The sequence below is a fragment of the Triturus cristatus genome, chromosome 3_2 (genome assembly GCF_964204655.1).
Source record: "Triturus cristatus chromosome 3_2, aTriCri1.1, whole genome shotgun sequence".
Classification (NCBI taxonomy): domain Eukaryota; kingdom Metazoa; phylum Chordata; class Amphibia; order Caudata; family Salamandridae; genus Triturus; species Triturus cristatus.
The window spans coordinates 423,206,843-423,227,439 of NC_140584.1; the positions used below are offsets into that span (position 1 = coordinate 423,206,843).

Below are 20,597 nucleotides of genomic sequence, written 5' to 3' on the forward strand. Positions count from 1 at the left end.
GGTGTAGAGTGCAGTGGAGTGCTTTGGCATATAGTAAAGTGGTGCAGAGTAGAGCACAGAGGTGTAGAGTAAAGTGGCAAAGTAGTGCAGAGTAAAGTGGCACAGAATAGGGTGTCATGGAGTGCAGTGGCTTGGAGTAATCATTTCAGAATAGTGAAGTGGTATAGAGTGGAGTGCTGCAAGGTAAAATGGAGTGGTGCAGAGTGGGGTGGCCTAGGCTGGACTGGTGTAGAGTGCAGTGACGGACAGTGCAGTGCTGCATAGAAAAACAGAGTGCATTGGCAGAGTAAAGTGGTGCTGAGTTGAGTACAGAGGTGTAGTGAAGTGGGGTTGAGTGCAGTGGTGCAGAATGGCATACAGCAGAGTGCTGCAGTGGCATATTGTGCAGCGGGGCAGAATAGTGTGGTTAGAGTGCAGTGGTGAAGAGTACCACAGATGTTGCAAAGTAATGTATAGTAGTGCACAGTGCAGTGGAGTAGAGTATTAGTTTTGAAAGAGTAAAGTGGTGCAGAGTGCAGTTGTGCAGAGTAGAATAGAGTGGCATACAGTGCAGTGGGAGGATTGGTTTTGAGCATGGTGGCATAGAGGTGCAAAGTGGAATACAGAGGCGTTGTATGCAGTGGCATAAAGTAGAGTACCATAGAGTGCAGTATTGTACAACAAAGTGCTTTCATAGTAAATTAGAGTGGATTGGCATAGGGAACAATGGCATAGAGTGGAGCGGTGCGGAGTGGTGCAGAGTAGAGTGCAGTAGCATAGAGTAAAGTGGCATAGATCTCCGTTGCAGAGAGTGCAGTGTTGCAGAGTACAGCATTTCACTATATACAATTGCAATCCGACAGTCTTGGCATAGAGTACAGTGGTGCATTGGCATAGAGTGCAGTGGTGTAGAGAGGAGTGGTGTAGAGTACAATGGTGCAGAACAGAGTGGAGTAAAGTGTAGTAGCGCAGAGACAATGGTGTAGAGTGCAGTGGCATAGAGTGTTGTAAAGTATAGTGGCATCGATTCCAGTGGTACAGAGCAGATTGCCATAGAGTGCAGTGGCAGAGTGTGCACTGTTTTTGAGTAAATTGATTTACAGTGCATTGGCAGAGAGTAGAGTGGTGCAGAATGAAGTGGCGCAGAGTGGATTAGTGCACTGTGCAGCGGTACAGGGTAGAGTGCAGTGATGCAGAGTAGATGGTATAGAGGGCATTGGCATACTGTGGAGGTATACAGAGTACAGTTTCTTGGCGCATAGTGCAAGGGCGTGGAGTGGCAAAGAGTGCAGTGGCAAAGAGTGCAGTGGCAAAGAGACGTAGACTGAAGTGGTGTAGAGTTGCATGATGCAGGGTAGAGTGCAGTGACAGTGTGGAGGAGCATTGTATGGGTGGTGCAGAGTAGAATTCAATTGAAATGATCATTACATTTGCACAGATGTACAGTTTTACTGATAAAAGAATACAGCACACAAACAATTTGTGAAAATATCATCTAGCGTATTGTTCGTTTTGATGGTATTAAAATATCTGTTTCCATCTCACTTTAGAATTTTTTTCCGTAGCCAGCATGGTGGTCACATAAATCCTCTCACTTGGAATGAAGTCACAGAAAGAAAAGTAAACACCAAGCTCCCTCCGAAAACAGAGCCGGAAATGTGTCCTCAATGTGCTCAGCAAATGTGACTAGAAACCAAGATTTAAAGACGAGCTAACAGAAAGGTAGCACTCGGAAAAATACTGTAATTAAGGTTTGGGCAAGGAAAGGAATGAATTCAAGCTAGACAGCCAAAAACAAATAAAGCCTGAAAGCAAAAGAATCTCTTCTGCCTTCCAGTTCCATCTCGACACTCTTAATACAATGTATTAAGACTGGCCGAAGTTTGTGTTACTACAGCATAATTTTGCTAATTTCACATTCCTCTCACAAATTTAACCACATCACTTAAATAGATACAGTTCACAGTAAAATTTTACAGCGAAGGCACAGTTTGCAGTAGAAATGTGTCACAAATGCATAGAACAACATAAATGGCAAAGCACAAGAGAGATTGTTGTTCATTGTGCTTTTATGTAATTAATTCAAATGCACGGTGTCATCCAAAGTGGGCACAAGGATGCATAATCCTCTAAAATACAGAGAGCATAATACCAGTTTTACATTTTGCCAAAATGTCACATAATTACATAAAATCAAATTACACCGATTACGCACCCCATGACAATGCATTCCAAAATGTATGTAGTCCTCAGAGAAAACCGAATGCTGAATGGGCTTTTGCTAATGTCAGGCAGAATATATTTCTTATTCCTAAACTATAATAGAATCTACAGGAATTTCACCACTAGGTTTTTCAGATCTGACTATATACGAGTTGCAAATCTGGTTGACCTCCTATTAAAAGTTCCAGATTTAACATGGCATGGTTCGTTATAGGATTATGTCCTGTAATAGAAAGTTATACCATAGGTGTTGGAGGGACACCCATCATTCACTCCTGTTCCTCATACCCAAACTTCTGTGCAAGTGCAGAGGGTTCTAGTGCATTATCAAGGATGCCTCAGAGTGGCATTCATGGCAGAACATGTGGTAGATCCTGTTTAAAACCATCAACATCTGCAAAGATCAGAACTCCAGAAGATGTTGTTAACAAGACAAAACATAATTCCATAGTCACATTTTCAAAAGAGTAAAACTAAGAGTAGACTGAATTGGTGGAGTTTCATTCCCTGGAATTACATTAAAATTCTGCAAGATTTTGTGGAATTCTGCAAAGGGGCAGAGTGGATACCCATACTTGCGTAAGGACACCGAGGGGGGATGCGCTGAACTGCATCCCCCTTGGAGCCCTTACACAGGTATGCAAGATCACAGAGGGGAATCCACACCAGTGAATACTCCTTGGTGCCCTCACATACTTTTTTTTTTGCAGAGTTTTATATAGTGTGAACTTGACCCGAATCGGGTATCAGAGCGCTTTACATAGCACCAGTTACGTTACATGAGGACACAAATTCATTTCGGTTAGGCACGGGGAGATTAAGTGATTTGCCCAGAATCATAGGATGTTCAGCGTCCTGCCGAGACTCAAACCCAGTTCCCCAGATTCGAGGTCGACCGCTCTAGCCGTTAGGCCAACTCCTCTCACCAATCTTACTTATGTAAGGGCACAGAGGGGTATGCTCTGTACTGCTGTGGTTTAAACAGGGCTGGAAGAGGGAACAGTCCGTTTATATTCAAATCACTGTAGATTAAAGTTTAATCTGCAGTAGTTTTTAAAAACAGAGGGACTGTTCTCTCTTCCAACCCCATTTAAAACAACAATTAGAGTACTGGTTAATTCCACCGGAGGAGCGGCGGAATTTATTAGTAATTCTGCTTTACATGGGTAATGTGGAATTACTAAAATTCCTCTGCTGCCAGAATTAAAATGTCCCTCCTCCCCTAGTTAAAACTTACATTTGTTGCTCCTTTTGAAACCGGAGACTTTTTTTTTTTACAGTGTAGATAGGATACAGTAGCACAAACAAGGGAAGATTAAACCCCTTAATAAAACAATGTGATAATCGATTGGAGTAGAGGAAAAGTTTTCCAGAGCAGACTAAAATGAAACCTCATTCCTTTCACCAGTTCAACTGCAAGTAACTTTAGAATCCTCTTTTCTTGACTTTCGGGGACTCTCAAATTAATGAAGGTACCGTACAGGTGCAGCTTCGGTGTTGGAGCCACATAAATGATGTGAAGCCTGTGGGCTTTCTCGAATCAAGGGGAATCTGGTTTAAGAACCATTAAGGCATGATGGGCTTTAATTAAAGCAACACTGTGATGCAGGCTTGTCACACTTGGCATAGGGCAAGTTGGCAGCCATGATATTTGGCCAGGTCATAACTCTATTTAACCTCTTGGAACCAGTACTTAGGATGCTTAGATTTCTGAAATCCAACAATCCTCATGCTGCTCGTTTTGTATCAAATTATTGGAGGACAAAAATGTGTGAAATTATTCTTTGTTAAATGTGTCTGCCGAGGATGTCTTCAGTTACATGAATAGATTTGGGACAGCTGTTGGGAATATCATGGGCAGGATGTGGGTTCCGGATGTGTGTCATCTGTTTTTTTTGTTACAACACACGCATGCAGAATTGTTTCACTGTGTGTTCTTACCTTTGAAAATCAATCAAATCTGGTTACTAAAAAACAAAATGAGTCTGCAGTACTCTTGGACTTTACCACAATGATGTTGACTAAGCCATGCCATGAGTATCCAATGACTTCAAGACAACCTACCAACAGAGTAGTGTACACATTGTGTGTACACTCTTATCTGGGTACTTCACTCAAAAACAGGTCAATCTTATCACAATGTTCCACAGGGACATAATTCTAATGGAATCTAATTATTTTATCATCATTATTTGATTAGAAGTTATAATGTTACAATTTATAAACATAAATCCCACCTTATTGTATTACATTCTTTTCAAGACTTTAAACAGCTCAATTAAAAAAAAGAAATGCATTGGCATAAGATGCTTCCACTAACATTCGTTTACATTATACAAATTTACACTTCAATTCTTACTATCATAATAAGAAGGGGAAAACAACGTTTACAACGCAGTCATTACATCATACTACCTTTACATAGCAGTCATTACACTGCAACATCCTTTACATCGCATGTCACTACAACGCAGGCCTAAACATGTGTTGACCTGATCATGCAAAGAATTAGCCCAATTTTAAGCCAAGACACTGTTTTGTAATTTGTTGTTTGATATTGTGAAAATATACATTCTGTGACCTGTTGATACATATTGCTACATCCTATAATAAGATGAGAAAAGTTGTCTTAGTTTACTCATAGAATAGGACTTATTCAATAGAGTCATTAGTAATCTGTTTTGATTTTAAAATTGATATTTGTGATAATAAAAAGTAATGGTGAATGTCTTTTGCCTTGGTTGGCTCTCCTTGTATTACTAAATTTCAAAGTTGAATAGTAGGCTGCCTAAGGTCTTTATTCACAATATATTTTCCCCGCCTTGGAAGCATTGATCATTAGCAGGGGTCCTTTTTGTTCTCAATCATGTTTGTATGCTCTCCTTAGGTTATTATCCAACACTTAACATCCCTTGTAGGGTAATTTTGAGATCCTTGAGGAAGGCTGAGCCTTTGTCTTCTGTATGTTCTGCACTTCAGAGTGAATTCAAGTATTAATTGTTTTGGCAAATAACACAAGAACATTTACCTAATCTGTTATATTGCCTACCAGAATACTGCCACTTCAAGTAGGTGTGTAGGATTGTTTAAATTGCTGGTCTGGAAAAATTACATTAGTGGTATTAAAATTACAGGATTGGAGCAAGGCTGATTATGATAAGTTAATCATCGCCATATGTGGACTCCCACCAAGATAAGCCCATGACTATTTATGCAGGTGGGTAAAAAGGAAAAAAAACGTATGCTTCAATGGTGGGTACACCCCCTATCCTGCCACTCTCCTGTGGGATGGGGGAAGTAGCCTAGTCCTGATTGGGCAGGGCCTCCCATCTTCAAGATGGTGAGCGCCCGGAGATGTGCTTCACCTCGCCTCCCCCACCTGGGGGGTGGGGTTGGCAGGCTGGCACATCCCCTGTCCTTATTTGGGGTGTCCGGCCAGGCTTCCCGCCAGAGTGGGGGCAGCAAGTGGCCTGGGGAAGCACAGAGACGGCATGCCTTTGAAGCTTCCCCCCGTCCATCCTGGGGGAGGAGACCTAGCACCTCGCCCAGGATGTGCATTGTTGCAGGCCCAGGAGAGCCGGGGATCTCCTACCCAGGGGTCCAGCAACAGGTCTTGTGTGGCAGCCTAGGCAGCCTCCCAGACCAGACGTGGATTGTAGGTTAGGTTTCAGGGGCATCTCTAAGATGCCCTCTGGGGTGCTTGGTACATTAAATCCCACACTGGCATCAGTGCGGGTTTAATGTGCTGAGAAGTTGGATACCAAACTTCTCAGTCTTCAGTGTTGCCATTATGGTGCTGTGGAGTTCGTGTTTGACGAGCTCTCAGCACCATGTACTCTTAAATGGCAGTACTGCACTTACAGTACCCAGGAATGGACCTGGTACTGTATGGGCACAGAGCTCATGCTCCTGTGCCCACACCACTGGCATAGGGCACCCAGCTAGAGGGGTGGCTGATGTATGCCAGGGCAGTGTAGGTGGTGGGCATGGCACACAGGGATGTGTGCCATGTCGACTCTTTGCTTTGTCTTGTACCCAGACACTCAGCCTGCAAGGGCAGAGTGCGTGTGTTAGAGTACAGGGCCTCCAAGGGTGGCACAATGAGTGCTGCAGCCCTTAGAGGCCTTCCCTGGTCACAAGGCCCTGGGTACCATTTACCAGGGGCGGACATGTGGCCAGGGTTTGCCAATTTGGGTTTGAGGTTTTTAGGGAAGGAACATAGGCCCTGGGCACCTGATTGGCAGGAGTCCAGGGCACACTCAGTCAAAGTACATTCAGAAATTCAGCAAAAAGTGGGGGCTTACCATGCAAGAAAGATGGCACTTTCTCGCAATCAGTACCAGGAGGCAATATTTTCGCCCCTCCATATGCTCAATAATTTGTTTTGTTATTAGGTTTTCACAGTTATTGCAGTTGTGAACAAACCCCTCTAGCTCCTTTATCTGCATACCAAGACCCGTTGATCGCTACTGATCAATTAGATTTTTAGGTCTCGCTGGCGTTGCAGCGCGAATCGCTGCCGCCAACGAGAACTATTGTCACCGTGATGCCTCTCAAGGGAGACAGACCGGGGCACGCGCAGCGATCGGTGTCTGTGGACGCGCAGACACGCGCGCGCACACACCTCGTTGCTGACTTGCTCCACGGACACAGCTTGTTTAGGACTTGTTCCCTGAGAAACACTGCAGTGCTAGCAAGGCGCTTTTTATTTCGGCTTGTCCTGACCCTTACTGCTCTTATATTTCTGTTTCGAGGTATGTTTATAAATCTCGTGTTTATGGCGAGACCAGTAGAAACTGTATACGTCCCCCAGTGCTCCTCTTCGGGAGTACCGTACCTGGTGTGAGACCTGGCGTGCAGGGCCTGATATTATCTATACGTTTTTTGGTTCACCAACCTAGAACGTTCACTGGTATGCATTCCGCTGTTGTAAGCAGAGTCCTAGAAGTAAATTAAGATGGAGTTGAGCAGAGAACATATATATATTTTTAAACACATGGAATGGCGAACGCCCAAATTAAACAGCTGTATTAATATGCGCACGAGTTTGGAAAGTTTATTACATGAAGCCCAATTTTATATGGAAAGTTCGTCACTCCCACGAGATGGCCCACTAGATCTCTCATGTGTAGCCATTTGGGGAGTTGTGCGTCCATTCTGTACCGGTGGGGGTCAATTTTAAGTAACCAAGTTGAGAGAGTTCAGGGCTTCAACTAGATACATTGCTTCAAGGTTATGGCCGTCTCTTTTTTGGCGTTCACATCAACGGAAGTGCAGAAGCAGGACACTAGCAGACTTATGGCTCATTGAGTTAAGCGTTGCCTCTGACGTCCGGTATGACTTGCTGATTAAGAGTTCAAATCTTGGCCAGGCTGATGAACTGTGTTCAAGTATATCGCGTGATGATCACGATATACGTTTTACTTCCTGTTATATTGGTTTATGTCACCGGCCTTTATGTAGCGCTCCTGACATGATTATTAAGCGCCTCGAGACAATTCAGTTACTACGGAAGGAGCTGGAGTGCGTTTCCTGCATCAAAGCTCACCATTTTCAGTCTGACGACAGCAAGTTATCTTTTTAAAAAACACGAGTTGTCAGTTTGGGTACATAACAGCAAAGGATATTTTTATTTGTTTAGTAGCGTTTGGACCTTGGGCAGTTCAGCGTGTGATGCCATTTATTTGTAACGTTCTACACACTAATAAACGGCACCGTGAACAAAATGCTCAAAAGGTCGGGCACATTTCTGAAATATTTGTCCTCCAAGTTTATTTCCTAGTGGTTACAATCGACGCCTTGTTTTTATAGGTTTCCTGGTGGAACAGGAGTAAGACAGGCACATTTTCTTATAAGGCCGCCCTATAGAATTCTGCTAAGAGATAGAGAGCATATGCTATAAGAACTGGACACACTGATTATAGCCCATATAATATTTTCCTGTTGGTTTGGTCCTATGGACAACTGACCCGGTGACCCCATTGTTTTGTTAGCACAGCTTGCTAGCCTTTGGTAGCAGTGAGGCCAGTAAGGGTAGTAGGAGGTGGGGTGTGTGTGTCTGTGAGGGCGGTTGTCAGATGAGGTGTCCACTCTCTAATCCATACAAATTAGCATGTGGTCAAATGAGGCTGGTTGTTTCGTTTTTTACTACAAATGAAATCGACCCACCCTTGTACAAGACACTGGCTCCAGCCAGGGCTAGTTTTAGCACTGGTGGCGCCCAGTGCAACAGTGTTTTTTGGCGCCCCCCAATGACCACCTCCGCCACGGATTCCCTCCCTACCACCCTTTAACAGTCTCCATAACCACTCCCTCTCAAATGCATTTAATTAATTTTATAGCGTCACTCATAAAGGTGAAGGGTGTCAGATCACTTTGCATAACACACACATTACACAGGGACTATCAATCATAAGTGTGTAAATCAGTGCATAGGAAATGTTAATTAACACAGAGGACAACAAGGGGTGGAGTCACATATTGACCATACAGGTAGGCAGTATAGTTGCAGAGTACTTGGTCTGGAGAAGCACAAACTCTGAATTTAAAATGTAACACAGTGGATTGGGGTTTTCTTTAACAACAATAACTGTTTTGTACCTGAATGAACCCTTTTTGCAACATTAGAATAATGAAAGTCTGGGGAACAAATCCATAATCTCTAATCTATACCTTGAAGTCTGCACACAGTTCTTTGATGACAGTTAACCCCTTCGCCGCCGCAGGAATTCCGCCGCGGCGCTGGGGGGGGTGGGGGGGGGGGGGGTTTGGGGGCAGTTGCGGTGGCGCTGTGCTCGTGACGGAACCACTCCGTCACGAGTCACGGGTGAGCTGTGCTCATGACGGAGTGGTTCCGTCACGTCTCCGCCCACTGCGCTAATCGCCCGCACAGGCGGGGAATTAGCACCGCGTGGGCGGAGCGGCCGCCAACGGCCGCAGCATGACGGACCCACTCCGTCATGAGCACAGCGCACCCGTGGCTCATGACGGAGTGGTTTCGTCATAAGCGGGGAAAGGGTTAATAGCTCACTGTAAACTGAAACTGACAAAAGGAGGTCTCTCACAAAAGCAGTAAGCCACAGACCTGTTTACATTAAATTCACTTTGTGATCTGCATGGTATATGTTCTTTGCAGCAGGCATATTAACCCTCTGCGCTCCCTTACCATGAATCAAAACTTCCACAAGTCAAAACTTCTACTAGAAAAAACTCTGATCTTGCCAGGAAGAACATTAATCACCGGAGTTTTGACATATTAATTGTTGCCTGAAAATTGCTGGAGTCCAGGAACGTGGCAGGAGGTGCTTTTAAGCACAATATAAACTAGCAAACAGGCCCCCCCATGTGAAGTCAGCACCCTGTACAGTGGCACCCGGTGCTGTGGCACCGGTTGCACCGCCCTGGGGCTGCCCTGGATCCAGCCCCTTTCTCCCTGCTGTACACATCACAACACAAGCGCAGACTAGAACACTCAAATGGAACACTTGTAAAAACATACTTTGAGTACGTTTGCGCCCACGTTTGAGAACAGCCCAGGGGATGATTTTGGGGCTAACGGTATTTGCCACCCTCTCCCTTTGGAGCAATAGTTACTCTTTTCAGGAGTGCATACAAAAGTGGACCAATATAAAAAAAATTTTTTTTTAAAAGCCTCTTTTCAAAACGGGAAGAAAATACTCGTTGGTGCAAAACCCCTGCTAGAATGAAACCCATGATGGTAGTTTACATAAATAAACTTAAGAAACCAAAACACAACGTGTTGTGCTTCCCCCTGTGTAGTGTTCTTGGCTTAGGGCCCACACCGATCCTTTGTCATTCTTTCCATTCGCGCTTCCGCCCTTAAAAAAAAATCTTTTCACTAACCTTTCACCCCTACCAGGCCTGACCTTTTGTTTCTATTCCATTACTGCTACTTTATCTTTGAGAAACTTAGGCAGGCGAGCTGGTGTGGAGGATTTTTTGGGAGACCGCTTTCTTATGTTGCCTTAAGTAGCCCCCCTGCCACAGAGTATCATGGGGTTAAGATCTGTTATAGTTTTACGTGGGACATATGCATATAACGATAGGTTCTCTGCATTTCTGACCACAGTGCTGGGACATGAAACTCCCTAACCTTTGTGCACATCTCAAAGTTCTGTTACTCATTCCCTTTTCTACAAGTTGCCAAACTGAAATTTACTTACATAATGTAGTACCTATCGGCTGTCAAACTACCATTGCTTGAAAGGGGACATCTGTTGTAGTAGTGGTAAAACTGACGGACGGCTGTGTTGCCCTGAAAGCTAGTAACCATAAATTTGTATGTGTCACGCCTAAGCAGCGTTCATGCGCTGCCTAGGAGGAGACCTTTAGCCATCGGTCCCCTTTTTCACCCACAACCGTGCACGCGTTCCCTTGCCTTCAATGGCAACGCGTGCACATGTGGAGATTCACTTGCGGGAGCGAGTGCCACCATATGGTAGCAATTATCGCTCCTGCAAGTAAATCGCGCAGGTCCCCCTCCTCCACTCTGCTGCCGCGCACGCTCCTCCCCCTGCTGCCGCGCGAGCTTGTTTGTATTTATTATTGTACCGCCTAACTTGCGATCTCCCTTTGTAAACTTAGATAGTACTTATGCTGTTTTATTTTGCTTAGTATTTCGCATCGTGTGTATGCTGTTTTATTTTGATTTATTATTTCGCAATATACTTTATTGTTGTGTTATCTCGCCACGTTATTTTTTATTTATTATTGTGCCGCCTAACTTGCGATCGGTCTTTGTAACCTTAGATCGTATTTATGGTATGAAGATTACAAAAGCCAATCGCAAGTTAGGCGGGACAATAATAAATAAAATAAAACTAGTTTTTGTATTGTTGTGTTATCTTGCCACGTTATTTTTTTATTTATTATTGTGCCGCCTAACTTGCTATCGGCTTTGTAACCTTCATAGCATAAACACGCTCACTTTCTCTTGCTGCAGGTAAGACGTGCTCTGGTGCCTATTTTACCCCATTCCTCCCATTGTTGTGCCTTCTCCCTCCCCGTATCCCCCCCGTCCCCGCAGCCCGCCCGCCGTCTATGCCTTCTCTCTCCATGTCGATACTTGAATATGTCATGCCTTTACAGGTCTGTTTCGCCTGCATGGGCTTTATGCCTCCTTTAAGGCGAAAGTGTGCCATGTGTTTGTTATTTCGTATGGTTTGGACGGTTGCAGCCATCAGGAAAAGTTTTAAGATGGCACCTTGAGAAGCAACGTATGCACATGCAGCTGTGTGTAAACCATAGACACAAGCATTTGCAATGCAATAGGTCTCGCTTTTACGCGAGTTTAAGTTATTGGCATTGTAAAAGGACAATGCGTTTTATTTATGTTTTAAACAACAAAACATAAATAAGAAGCATTGTCATTTACAATGCCAATAGCTCAAACTCGCGTAAATGCGAGACCTATTGCATTGCAAATGCTTGTTTAATTGTTCAGTTATTTTGAAACTTCGCCTCCCACTCCTGAAATGAATGGTGCGTGTTATTCTAATTCCCTTGCACTTATTTTTTTTTTTTTTTAAGAAATCTTTTTATTGAGTTCTATAAACAGAAAGAGATGCAAACCAACACATAGTGCCTTGTGAAAGTAAGCATATTTCAGAAAAGCACAAGTCCGTTTCAAATGCGTAGCAGGAACAGAATTATTAGGAAATAATAAAAGTCAAAACAAATCCCACCCATTGCTCTCCCTATTCAACACAATGAGGTGTCCTTGTCTCGATCTCTCCCTTCCCCTCTCCCCTCCCTGGGTTCTCAATACTTTCCTTGCACTTATGCTTTTGTAAGGATTCTCTTGGTTGAATTTCACTGTCACCTTCCATCAGATCACTGTACTGGGGTGAATGTTTGACACTGTTCAGCATTCTGTCCATCATTTGTTCTTTTTGCATTTGTCCTCTTCAGTGCGATGGGTATGCTTTGACATGGGTTCTGTGCTCGCCACTGTAGTGAAGCTAGCTTGGCTGATGAGGGGGCGATACCCCAAAACTAGTCCTAGGATACAGGTTTACGGTCCTGGATGGATCTGGCCTCCCAGTTCAGACTGGAGTGTTCCCATGGGGAGCAGGGTCGACTGATTTGCATATGGCTGGGTCCAAACTGCAACGGCATGGTGAGCAAAACAATATATTTAGTCCCAGATCTCTGTACTGGGGTGAATGTTTGACATTGTTCAGCAATCCGTCAGTCATTTGTTCTTTTTGCATTTGATTACATAACAGTGTTCTGTTGCCTAGAAACATGCATCTAAGCTGCTGGAACACTAACCTTGGTCAAGCACACTACAGAAGTGCAATACTGTACAATAGCCTTATTTAGAGTTAAGCAATGTGCACCGTTATCACCATTTCACATGTGTTCGTGATTTTTGCATGTACGAGACTGGCTCAAGCAGAAAATATTCAATGCTCTAACATGGAGAAAAAAACATGAGTCTAAGTGTTTTGAAGCATTGAGGTATTAATTACAATGGAGCAAAAACAGGTGTAAGTTCCATAGTGCAATGTACTGTTTACTGTATGTACACGAGCTGAATGAATCACATGAGCAACAAGAGGATTGTGGCTTTGCAATCCTTGATTATTCATACTCAATGTGACTGCCATCGAGGTCCTGCTTACTGCCCAGAAATGCCATTCCGTTTTCTGATTATGTCTGGGCCCTCTGGGTCTGATTCTCTCCACTTTGTAGTAGACAACACAAATGTAATTAATTTGTTTTGCCTGGAATTTACCACATGCAGTCACCATTGCCACGCTTTGCTAGATCCATTTTTGCTTCTTTCTTAAACTGCCCAGTGCCTACTTTCTTCTACAATGTCGTTCAGCTATGTACATTAATAAAACACTGGTAATCACCTACCATAACTTAGGGCACCATTTCCCCATTCTGTCAGTCCTACATTTTCCTGCTTTTAACATAGAACGCAGGTGAAGGAGGGGTGTCAGAGAAATTGAGTTACTGGTTGGTTGGAGGGAAGAAGGGGATAAGCCCTACTCAAGCAACAACCACATTCCGTGTCAGGTTGAGGCACAGCAACCCCCAAATTAACTTTTGCTCATCCCTCTGGTTGCTTGACATGGAGCAGTCAGGGTTAAGTTGGAAGCAATGTGTGAAGTTTTTAAGCAGCACTTCAAACAGTAAGAAAGTAAAAACACAATAAGGAAAACCCCACACCAAGTTAGAAAATAGAGCAAACATTTGTATACAAGACTAGACCAAAACTAAAAAAAATTCCATACGTAGAGCCAAATATATGCAATTTTAAAGATTTAAGTGAAAATCGTGCCAAAAAGCCCAAAGTGCCACTCGCTGCTATCTAGTGGTGCTGGAATAGGACAAAGTCACAAGTTAACGGCTGTGTGCGATGGTGTGGGGAAGAGCTACAGGCACTAAGTTAGGCATGCTGAACAGAGTCTTAAATTCTGGTGTGCCATCTGTTCAGAATTGCTTTGTGTCATCATGCGTTGGTTCCAATGAAGATATGTGGCGGTGCTTTGCATCAGTTCCGTTGAACCTCGCAGCTGTGCAGTGAAGATTTGAAGGACTTAAGGTCACTTCAAACGGTTCCGATGGGGACCACAGCTGGGCTTGGCATAGCCCCTTATGGCTTACTTCCAGGGGTTCAGGACTAGGTTGGCACCACTTAGGAGGACAGGACTCTCAGATGGCAGAGTCAAGGTGCTGGGTTTAAGGTTGTTGGAGCCTTTTGTCCCGGAGGCTCTAGTCAAGAGGCCAGCCAAATAGCCCATGAAGTCACTTTGGTAGTCCTAGGTTCAACAGATGCAGGTCCAGCCCTTCTCACCCAGGCAAGCGTGCAGCAGTCATTCAGAGTAGCAATACTTTCAGGAGCACTGCTGTCCTTCTTCCTGGCAGAGTCCACAGGACCAGACGTGTACTAAAGAGTTGATGTCTGAGTTCCAATCATTATACCAGGTGCCTACTTTGAAGTAGGAGAAGCTTCTAGAGGTTTCCCTTTGAAGTGCACAGGTTCCCTGCATCCCCTGCCCTGGCTCTAGACAAACTAAAGTGGGTATGCAGCCCTTTGTGTGGAGGCAGGAAACAATCTATTCAGGTGTAAGTAGGGTCTGCCTAGCTCTATCCTCCCATCCTGTCAATGATGGCCCATCAAGGCGCACCTAAGCTATGTATTGTGTGTGGCTGTCTAGGAGGAATACACTAAGCCCAACTGCCAACTAAACCCAGTCATGTTACCCCAGAGACAGGGTGCAGGAACTAAAAGGCTAAGACGGGAAAATGCCAACTCTCTAAAATTGACATTTTCAACATTGTAATTTAAAATTGAACTTTACCATAAATAGGATTTTTCAATACAATTCCTAAGACACCCAACATGAACTGGTTACCTGTTCCCATTTGGAAGCTACAGCTTATTATATATAGTGAGCTAACTCGAAAGATATCCCATTAAGAGGTAGGCCTTGTAGTAGTGAGAAACAAATGTACGTTTTTCATTACCAAGACATGTTAAAAAAAAAAAAAAAAAAAAATTTAAAAAAAGTACATGTCCTGCTTTTTAAATACACTGTACCCTGCCATCTGGGCTATCCAGGACCTACCTCAGGGGTGATATGCATTAAAAAGTAAGGTCGGAATGGCAGTTTTAAAGAGCACACACAGCCTGCAATGGCTGGCCTGAGATGCTTAAAGGCCTGCTTAAGTGGATGGCACCTTCAGTGTTGCAGGCCCGCTAGTAGCATTTCTGTAGCACCCCTTTACTAGGGTCTTACAAGTAAATAAAATATGCCCATTGAGAATAAACCAATTCTATCATGTTTTAGTGAGAGAGCACAACTCTGTACCTCGTGTTAGCAGTGGCAAAGTAAACAGAGGCCTAAGACAAGCAAAAACAAAGTCAGCAAAACAGGAGGTTTGAAGGCAAAACGTTAGGGGGAAAACCACTCCAAGGGTGCCAGGTCTAATAGAGTGGTACAGTGCTACATTCTCTTGTCAAAGCAGCCCGCTCCTTTCATACCCTTCACTACTAGCTGTTGACTTTAATGATCATGCATTCCTTTGATGGGAAACCAATCTTTCTTTTGCCTCTCCAAATGAAAGTCACTTAATGGCAAGATTCCTCTAAATCTCATCCATGGCACGGTCTGCTTCCATATCCTCAAGGACAGGCACCCACAGATAAAACCACAACTTAATGAAGGCAACTCCAGCTTGACTAGTATGGATGGATAAGCCCAGGTGAAAAGTAGGCCTGGCATCACACGAGCGTATCTATGCACATATGTGAGAGGGAGTGAATGTGGACCCCTCTGCACCCCATGTTGCATATGTGTTATTTTGGAGCTAATATGGGGCTATGGACGTACTTCTGGGAGGATGCCCCAAAACATCAGATAGGGAGACAAAAGGAAATACTCTTTTTGGCCGTTCGAAAATGCTATTAACAAGGTCTCAAGTAATGTCAATGGCTAAAGGAGCAGAGCCCAACTCACATAGTTAGTTCAGCTAACTATAACTCGCGCGCCCCCGCAATGGACTGCTGATGACGTCACTTATTACCAATCTGCCACACAAGGTACTTTTTTACTTTGCCACAACACCTGTGTGTCTTGTGGGGATAACTAATTTATGATCTGTAGCAAACTCCAGGGTCCCGGAATGTTACTGAATGTCTAATTGATTCAATAAATACATGGGGTGGAAGGGAGAAGGTGCATGATTTTTGCACACCACATACGCACGACTTAGATTTTCATGTTCCTTTGAAAGTCCAGCTGAACGGAGATCAAAGAGCAGTAGCATGAGCTCTTGTTTAAACCAAATATATACCTAATAGCATGGCTTTTCAACCAGAACATCAGAACATTTTGTTGTTAGAGACATGCATTACATCGAAGTAGAACAATCTTTGGACAACAAGGGCCAGAAATGATTGTATTAATGATGTGGAGGTCAAACAAAAGCCAAGGTTTTAGATTTTCGGTAAAAATTGGTATTTTTCATTGCCAAGGACCTAGTGGTCAAATGAAGACTACAGTCAAATAGAACATCAGAGTGAATTGCTAATTTTACTGCTGGAGGAGGAAGTTCCAAAGATGCAGACCAGGCAAAGCAAAGTGGAGAGGAGTCAGCCTTGCCGTAAATGAAGGCCTGTCTTCTCAGCATTTAGGCAGAAGACGTTTTGTCATCCTGTACGCAATCAGTAATGGAACATTGATCCTGCACAGTATCCCCAAGATCCACTGGATGAGATTATCGTGTTCGGACATCTGAAACTGCAAATAAGGCATTGAGATGATCTTTGCAAGGGAAACAAGGTAGGTTTTCAAAAGTGGACAAGGTGGTGCTTGAAGGATACAGCACTTCAGATACGCAAAAACTGTCGAAAAATGCCCATGGTCTCCTGAGGTTGGCCCTCCAAAACCGAATGAATCCAGGCCCTGGACTTTACCCCTTTACCGAGCAACTGTTCAACTGCTTGCACAACAGCACATTATTTACAGCATTCAGTACCACAGAACAGTCTAGCAATGCGGGCAGTTTTTCTTTCAATATGAAGAATTTAACAATTGTTCACGGATATCAAGAATTCCCCTTGCCATACCTATTAAACCAGTGCTTGGAATTTGTCCTCCTGGGAAGATAAAAAAAACAAAAAAACAATCAGGGCGAGTGACACTTACTGAATGACAGTGAATTAAAATAAATGTGTCCTCATGGATTTGCGATCACCTTGAGGAACAGGAACTCCATGCCAAGATTGGTCTGAGCCAGATGCAACACCCCAATGTACAGAGAGCTGTAAATCTCAAATCACTTCTGTCATTTTGGCCTATAAAATTATTCCTTTTAAGACTGAACCCCAACAATATGCCTTTAGAGCTAAGTAGTAACACTAATGTCCCTGTATGATACTAAAAGAATCAGGGTTAATAAGTCCTTGTCCAATTCCTCACTGGTAACTTAAGGGGTCCACAGTCTCGCCCACTCTTCAACCTGTTAATCAAGCCTTTAACTGAAGTTCTGATATTATCCAACATCCACTTTCACATGTATGGCGATGAAACCCAACTATACCTGAAAATCTCCTCCCCTGAAGAGATCAGGTCTCTCAATATAACTCTACAAAAAGCCAAACCTGGCTATCTGTAACAACCTCAAAATAAACCTTTCACAATGGAATTCCATCTAATCGCCCAACCCAAACAGTCATCCATTATCAAATAAATGCATGAAACAACCACCAGCTCTTAACTGTTTACCACACATTATACATTCCAAGAGATCACTGGGAATAGCACTAGACAAGAACCTTAACATGCAGGAGCTCATCAGTACATCCAAAGGAGAAAACTTCCAAATGAACATCTTAAGAAAAATAAAACCCTTCCTCCCTCTCGATTTCAAATAAGCTGTTGAAGCTCTAGTGATTTCCAGGTTGGACTATGGAAGTGCAACCCTATGTAGCCTCCCTAGATACTAGTGGGCTCTACTAAGGGCATATCTTAACTCTGCTGCAAGGCTCATCACAGGATCAAAAAGAAACTAACCACATCACTCCTGATTTGAAATCTTTAAACTGGATACCATACGAGGTAACAATACAGCTACAAATTGGCTGCATTGCCTATAAAGCTCTACAGTTCAACACCTGTGAGGTACCTCGCACACAAACCTTGTGCTGGCTGGAGATTGTAGACCCTCTAGAAGCACCAGAACCGTATTGCTCAAACCACACACATTTTATAAAAAGAAAACCTAGAGCTGAGCCTGCTCAGGAATTGCCCCGAGAATTTTGAACTCCCTGGCTACCGAAATCCTCAACTGCTGTATTAAAAAAAGGTAGTGTTATTGATGAGCAAATTTCTGACCTAGAACCCATGTACTCTACTCTCCTGGTCACAATATGGTGAGGTGTCTATACCCATGTTTATTATTCTCAGATTATGATCTTGCTCGTTGATTTGTCAGCATGGTCCCTATGGTGGTTGCGTCCTTCACCTGGGTGAAGCTACATCCTGTACAGTTCTTGAGCATTATGTTGTTTTGCTCTTCCCATTTCTTTTTCCTGACCATTTGGAAAGTGTGCGATACTCTCAAAGATCACGTCTGTGCTATATAAAACTTTACAAATAAATAAACAATAAAAAAATATTTTGGCATACAAATTAATAGGGGGTAAGTGTTTCTCATGTAATTCAGTGTTACCTAATAATTACACAAGATTATGCTTGAATTATACAAAAAGAATAATTGTGTTTAGTGCTATTTCTTAGGTGCCAAAATGCCCCTTCACAACAAAAATGGATTCAAGAATTCATTTTGCAGTAAGAAATGGTGCTAAACGCAACAGAAAATGAAATGCCTGCATGACAAGCTGCTTGCTAAACGTGCACTTGGAGTAGGATTTTTCCCCGAACTTACTACCAGCATTTAGTGCCATTTTCTTATAGCAAAATGCACCATTGCATCCAAAATGGACGCTAAATGCAGCATTACATAAATAGCGAACATGAGCGGCCACTTGCACTTGTTAAATGTTCTCTCGCTATAGGATTCCCCCCCTCCCAAATTACTCTTAACTATGCGAGTAGGAGTAATTGTATAATTAATCAGCAATTCCGGGTCAAAGAGTACAGCAGAATTACAAAAAGTTCTTAGATTACTCTGGCGTCATTGGAATTCTGCACTGGTCTACAAATTAACATGAATCTTGGCAAATTGATGGAGTTGCATTATATCCCACCACTCAACCAGCACATGCTAAAAAACCTATTCAGATCATAGAATAGGCTAACATTTAAAATCACAAGACGAGTTAACCTTGTTAAAATGATTACAATACCTCAATGATTATTACTCTAAGTCATTTCCAGGTTTCCTGTCTAAACGCTTTAACTTCTTGAATTAATCTATAAAATAGTTTACTGGGGTAGAGTTGTGTTATTAGAAAGAAAAAAATGACTGCCCTTTGTTCTGCAGAAACTGGGCTCTGCCCGATGTAAAGAAATATTTCACATGTACCTCACTGGGTTAGGTGCATAGACTGCTTAATCTTGTATGGGTAAGTGATATAGATAGACATGTAATGGTTGGACAGCATGTGTTGTGTAAATTTGCTTTCAAGTTCTTAAAAAAAAAAAAAAAAAAAGCGTTCAGAATGCTTGTCAGTATGTTGACAAAAATGTGTTCAATCGCCACGATGTTTAGGATCCTCCAACTCTAGGAGATGGCCCGGCTTTGGGACAACCTAGCATTAATCCAGGATTGATGAAAGCAAACAGGGTCGGAGTGAAGCTGCTACCAATAGAGACCTGTAAATGGAGTTAACGTTAAACCATTTAATGAATTTAGAGGGATTTCAATCCACCTTGTAGTAGAACATTTTTCAAATAACTGCAGCTAAACACTAGTTTTGCATGACTTCTTTCATGAGTGCATGATGCAGAACCACTTGATGAACTAAAAGAAGAGTGAAGCCTTGCAGGAATGGACATGATTGCTCTCCAAGTTTATCAGAGATGTAAAATAATGAATACATTTTTTTGGGGGGGGGGACTCAGTCAGTGGCTCTAGCCCACCTTTTTATATTGTTTGGCAACTCAAATCCATTAGAGTTCCCCCAATTTGATCCCTTATTGTCAGAGTTATAATCAGTTGGACTCATTGAAATATATGATTTGGGAGGGTCTCATCACTTTAGGATCTCAGAGCATAGATACAGGCTTGACTAAGTCAGTTAGTAGGTGTCAGACTCCGCTAACTGCCAAGTCTGCCATGGTGGACATGCCCTTTTTAAAACAAATTATTTAAAAGAGGATCGAAGGGTATTTCTTGGCACCCTATCTACAGGGAGCTGAAAGCTAGAAATGGGAAGCACAACCCTCCTCTCCCCACCCCCAGGGAGCAGATAACAGAATGTTGGAATTAAACCATTTGCCATAAGGTCCTCACATGTAAAATAGATAAGATGTGGGTCTCACTCCAATGTGAAATAAACAGGGGATGAAGTGGGGTGAAGCAGGAATCTGTGCACATGCATACATATTGAAGAATTTGATAGCAAAGAGTACAGCAAATTTGAATCAAAACTAAATCTTCATATTCCTCATGGATTGCCTGTCTGCATGGGACAAGGCGTGAGTGTAAGTAGGCAGTGCGCTGCTGCAAAGCTTCGGCTGATCTTCAAAGGCTTTACCCAAAGGGCACAGGGTGCCCTGTCTGGCTGACTTACTAGGTACGTAGGTAGAGTCAGCATGGCTGCTCTGACAGATCAGTGCATGGGCCCATTTTATTTTTAGGTCGAGATTAGGCAGAGCTTGTGTGGTCGCTTAGTGACCTGTTGTATATGGTGTGCGGAGTTCAACACCACCAATTGCTTCATTTGTCTA

At 43.1% G+C, this 20,597-nt stretch overlaps 1 protein-coding gene across 2 annotated transcripts in view; it reads right to left on the reverse strand.

Moving 5' to 3' along the window:
- The window catches only part of LOC146857480 (gap junction alpha-4 protein-like), a 112,234-nt gene that overhangs the window by 19,263 nt on the left and 72,374 nt on the right, over positions 1-20,597 (reverse strand). The window contains exon 2 of one of the 2 annotated variants that reach the window (XM_085648020.1): positions 16,811-16,840. The exons of the other annotated variant lie outside the window; for it this stretch is intronic. The gene's annotated coding sequence lies outside the window, so the exon portion shown is untranslated. The remainder of the gene's footprint in view (positions 1-16,810; positions 16,841-20,597) is intronic. 2 annotated transcript variants of the gene reach the window in all.